Source organism: Belonocnema kinseyi, chromosome 5 (genome assembly GCF_010883055.1).
Source record: "Belonocnema kinseyi isolate 2016_QV_RU_SX_M_011 chromosome 5, B_treatae_v1, whole genome shotgun sequence".
Classification (NCBI taxonomy): domain Eukaryota; kingdom Metazoa; phylum Arthropoda; class Insecta; order Hymenoptera; family Cynipidae; genus Belonocnema; species Belonocnema kinseyi.
In genome coordinates, this window is record NC_046661.1 from 18419433 (window position 1) to 18425530 (window position 6098).

Below are 6098 nucleotides of genomic sequence, written 5' to 3' on the forward strand. Positions count from 1 at the left end.
TCCTCTTAATTCCGTGTATATTCTCGGTATTACTTGAATCCTCTTGTTGCCTAGAATTCCCTGAATATCTCAGATTCTCTAAATTCCTTGAATTCTATGAATGCCTTAAAATCTCTGAATACCTTAAATTCTTTCCATTCATTCTCTGAAATCACTGAATTATCTGAATTCTCTTAATTCTTTGAATTCTTTGAGTAACTTCAATCCTCTTAATTCATTGTTTTCTCTGTATTTCTTAAATTCTCTTGATGCCCTGAATTCTCTTGATACCTTTAATTACCTGAATTCCTTGAATTTTCTGATTTCCTTAAATACTCTGAATTTCTCGCATTCTCTGAATTCCTTGAATTCCTTCATTTCCATGAATTTATTGATTCTCTCAATTTGATAGTTACAGTAATATCTGAAAAGGTAAAAAGTGCCAGGTGTATGCACATTGCACGTGTTATTAGAGATAAATAATTTTTATCTTGAGAGAAATAATTTTCTTTGCGCTAAATGCCAGAAACGTGTATGGCCGGACTGTGTGGTGATTATTGAGATGATGATTTCTATGCATATTTTCTCTATGAAGTGGATTACTAATAAGTGCTCAGTGCTTCTCTACTTATCACTGTGAATGGGTTGTGAAATTTCTAAGGAAGTTAGGTTGCATTTCAGCAGATGAAATCTGAAATAAAAAGTGATGGCTTCATTTATTGTACGTTTATCTATTAACACGAGGAATTTAGAATTTAAGTAGCCTTGACTTTGAAACAGATGCCTTTTGGCTTATTTCTGACATTATTGATACTCTGAGTGAGATACTGTGTAAGCAGCTGGCTGTCTCGTGTGTATATACAAACGATTCATAACAACACTTCAATTCCAGAAACATTTATTGAAAATATTCAGAGCAAAATGCCACCAGGATCTGAAGAACGCAAATCCGAATACTGTGGAAATGTCATTGCAACTGATTACATAGCCTGCCAAAGATGTGGATTGTTTTATCAACTTGGATGTGCCAAACTAGCGAAACCTCTCGCAGACGGCACCTATGGCAAGTGCTGTCAGACCCAACATCAGATCAATCTCACTAAATCCAAGCACCTCCAATTTACGTAAAAAAGTAAAAAAAAAGTCGTACTTGAATCACTAATAAAAGTAATTATATAAATGCGATGTCTCTGGGGCAGAACATAATAATCCTTGGTGACTTTAATTGCCTAAATTTATCAACTACGTCACACCACAGGAAAGCGATGACCGGGCTGCGATACTTAAACAGCTTGTGGATTTCCATGATTTACCTCAATATAATGATGTTTTGAATTGTAGCTTCAGATGCTTGGACTTAGTAATGTCAAATATTGTCTCAAATTTAAGTAAATGTATTTATCCCATAATTGAAGAAGATAAATATCATCCCTCGCTTCTGATTTGTATTGCAGCAGTTGATTTGAAAATTTCAAAACGTAATTTTATTCGAACTACCACTATGAAGAAATTAAACTTCAGAAGCTGCGATTATCCTTTATTATATTTAGATGATTCCCTTTTTATTAGTAATGTTAATTGGTCAGTTTTGAACGCGTACGAAAAAGTAAATGAATTTTGAAATAGCTTTTACAATATTCTCTATGCACTTTTTGAAAAACATATACCGCAATTCGTAACCTCTACTGCACTAAAATATCCGCGCTGGTACATCAGGGATATTATCAATGGCCTAGCCAGTAAACGTAACTTTTACGCTAAATATAAAAAATACAAGTCGCCTAATATTTTAAAACAGTATCAGGTTCTCCGAAATAATCTTAGTGTGCTGATTACATGGAATCACAAAAAATATGCGGCAAAAGTTGAAAAAGATTTATCGTTAAACCCGTCGTGTTCTTGGACATATATCCATAGTTTCTCTGATATAAATAAAATGCCAGGCATAATGAATTACGAAGGATTTTGATAAACAGAACGATATATTAAATGCTTTTCCAATATTTTTCAGTAATGTTAACAAGAAACCTGTTAATGATTTCTTAACATTCTTACCCACGTCTTCGAATAAGTCACAACATGTAAAACTAATGGGAGATGCATTGCATTTAAATGATATAGACGTAATTAAAGCAATTTAATCTCTCTCTTTAAAAAATATGCTGGCACTGATCAAATTTCGTACTTTATTGCGAAGGATTGTGCTTCTCTCTGCGTAAATCCACTACGATATTTAATCTTTCACTCTTGAAGGGAGAATTTCCTACGATTTGGAAGTCTACTAGAATTTATCCTGCTTTTAAAAAGGGCAATAAATCGGATATAGTAAATCATAGGCCAATCTCTATACTAAACGGATTCTCGAAGGCGTTTGAGATCTGCATCTGTGACATAATATGGAGTTATTCCAAACCGATTGTCTCGCCAGCGCAACACGGATTTTTCCCTAAGAGATCAACTGTGACTAACATGGTAACTTTTTTACAGCTTGTAACCTCTATGTTGTACCAATTTCGGCAGGTGAATGTAGTTTATACAGATCTTAGTAAAGCTTTTGATTCCCTAGATCATGGTATTTCAATGATGAAACTACAAAGGATTGGTCTTCCAGACAAAATCCTATCACTAATACAATCGTTTATGAGGGAGAGAAAAAATATTGTACAGTATGGAGGTTATGCATCGGAACCGTTTTTTCCTACGTCGCGCTTTCCGCAATGCTCTATTCTCGGGCCACTATTATTTGCTTTTAACGATGTTGGAGAAGATATGGATTCGTTTGTGTACCACGTACTGTACGCTGATGATAAAAAAATATTTTTATCAATTACCACGGTGGATGATTGTTATGTTCTGCAGAATAATGTTGCATATTTTCTAAATTGGTGCAAAAAAAACTCACTAGATTTGAATATTTCGAAATGCAAAGTAATGACTTTTTCGCGCAAAAAGAAAATTGTCAAATTTGATTACTGTATAGAGGGTATGATTATGGAAAGAGTACAAGTATTTCGTGACCTTGGTATATTATGTGACCCACAAATTATGTTCACTCTGCAAATTGAAGAACTTATAAGCAGCGCTAATAAAATGATAGGTTTTATGTTACGAATATATAAAAATTTTCAATCTGCGAGTACATTAAAAACCCTTTTTAACACAATGATATGATCAAAGCTAGAATACACATCTGTTGTTTGGCAACCCCGGCACTTTAAGTATGTGGCGGCAATAGAAAAATGCCAAAAGCGTTTCTTAAAGTTTCTCTCGTATAAGGAGGATGGTTATTATTCTCCGCTAGGCTCTGACTATGATCAGATGATTAGAAGATTTGATGTATGGACGCTCGAAAATAGGCGAACCTTTATAACAATAATTTTCTTATTTAAAATCGTCCGAGGACTTGTAGACTGTCCCTACTTCCTGTCTATCTTGCCAATTACTGTTCCAAAACACAATACCAGATCACAGCTGTCATTTTATTTGCTCATGGCTGCCACAGGTTGAATGCAGGGATCACCACTCCATTCATTATGCACTAATATGAATCGAACGTGTTTAACAATACCCAAAATTGAATTGTTCTTCATAAGTATCTCGGAGTTTATTAGCAAGGTCCGCGAATATGTTGTAAGTACATCTAAATAAGTTAAAATAGGAATAGAAATATAAATTATAATTTAAGATTTATGCTTAGAAATACGTCAAATTCTTGTAAAGGTATCCCTAAAATTGGTTATTGACTGTTGCGCTTGAGATGTTTAAGTAAATAAATAAAAAATAAAAATACCTAGAAATCACTCAATACCTTAAATTCCTTTATTTCTTTAAATATGCTGAATTCTCTGAACTCATTGAATTATCTGAATTCCTTATATTTTCTGTATTCCTTGCGATCTCTAACTTTCTGCATTCTCTGAATTCCTTGAATTCTCTGAACGCCTTGAAATCTCTGAATACCTTAAATTCCTTGAATTCTCCTAATTCGAGGAATTCTCTGAAATCATTCAATTTTCTGAGTTCCTTGAATTTTCTGTATTCCATAAGTCCCTTAACTTCCTGCATTCTCTGAATTCTTTGAATTCTCTGGATTCCTTGAATACTCTAAATTCCTTAAATTCTCCGAATTACTTGAGTTCTTCAACTTCCTTGAATTCTCTGAATTCCTTTAATTCTATGAATTCCTTGAGTTCTCTCTCTGAATTCCTTGAATTCATTGAATTCTCTGAATTCCTAGAGTTATATTAAATTCCTTTATTTCTCTGGATTCCTTGAATTCTCTGAATTCCTTGTATTCCCTAAATTCCTTAAATTCTCTGAATGCCTTGAAATCTCTGAAAACATTAAATTCCTTGAATTCTCCTCGCACAATGAATTCTCTGAAATCATTAAATTTTCTGAATGCCTTGACTTCTCGGAATTCCTCGCACTCTCTGAATACCTTGAATTTCCTAATTTCCATGAACTTCTTGATTCTCTTAATCCAGGAAATTCCCTAATTTTTTGATGAATGTTCTGAATTCCTTAAATTTTCTGAATGCCTTGAATTTTCGGAAGTCCTCGAATTTCCTAAATTTCTAGAATTCTCTGAAGTCCTTTAATTCTCTTACTTCCTATAATTCTCTGAATAGCTTGAATTCTTTGAATTCCTTTAAGAATCTGAATTCCTTAAAGATTCTGAATTCCTTGAATTCTCTTAATTCCTTGAATTATCTCAATTCCTTGAATTTTCTACATTTCTTGAGTTCCCTTACCTTCTGCATTCTCTGAATTTCTTGTATTCTCTGAATGCCTTGGTATCCCTGAATACCTTGAATTCCTTCAATTCTCTTAATTCGATGAATTCTCTAAATTCATTAAAATATACTCTGAATTTCTCGCATTCTTTGAATTCCTAGAATTCCTTATTTCCATGAATTTCTTGATTCTCTGAATCCTGGAAATTCCCTGGGTTCTCTGAATTCCTTAAATTCTCGGAAATCCTTCAATTCTCTGAATTCCTTCAATTCTCTTAAATTCCTTTAATTCTCTTGAATTCCTTGAAGTCTCTAAATTTTTTGAATTCTCTGAATTCCTTGAATTGTCTGAATTCATTAACTTTTCTGAATACCTGGAATTTTCGGTATTCCTTCAGAACCCTAACGTACTGCATTCTCTGAATTCTCTGAATTCTTTGAATTTCCTTTATTCCTTGAATTCTCCAAATACCTATAATTCTCTAAATACCTTGAATTCTCTGAATTTCTTGAATTCCCTTAAATACTCTGTATTCCTTGAATTCTCTGAATTCCTTGAATCCTCTGATTTCCTTGAATTCTCTAAATTACTTGAATTCTCTGAATTTCTCGCAGTGTCTAAATTCCTGCAATTCTCTGTATTCCTTGATTTCTCTGAATTCCTTGAATTCTCCGAATACGTCGAATCCTCTTAATTCCTTGTATTCTCCATGATCCTTCAATTCTATTGATGCCTTGAATTGTCTTAATACCTTAAATTCTCTGAATGCCTTGAATTCTCTGAATACCTTGATATCACTATTTTCTGTGTTCCTAACGTGCCCTAACTTTCTGCATTCTCTGAATTCCTTGAGTTCTCTGAATACCTTGAATTGTCTGAATTCCGTGAATTCTCTGACTTTCTTGAATTCTCTGGATACCTGTAACTGTCTTAATAAGTGAAATTCTCTGAATTCCTTGAATTCTCTTAATTCCTCGCAGTCTCTAAATACCTTGAATTCTCTGAATTCCTAGAATTGTCTGAATACGAGGGTAGTTCAATAAGTCCTTAGAATGAAGTATAAAAACAATTTTTCTTTATTTTTCAACCAAATCTCCTTGGAGCTCTATACACTTGGTCAATCGCTTTTCTAGTTTTTTTAATCCTTCAGAAAAGTGCGTTTTCGGAAGTTCCTCAAAATAAGCACTTACAGAGGCAATGACGTCTTCGTTGTCTGGAAATCTCTGTCTACCGAGCCATTTTTTCAAGTTTGGAAATAAGAAAAAGTTACTGGGGGCTACATCTGGTGAATACGGTGGGTGTTCGACCAATTCGAATTTTAGTTCTTCAATTTTAGCCATTGAAACGAAACATGTGTGAACTCGGGCGTTGTCGTGATGAAA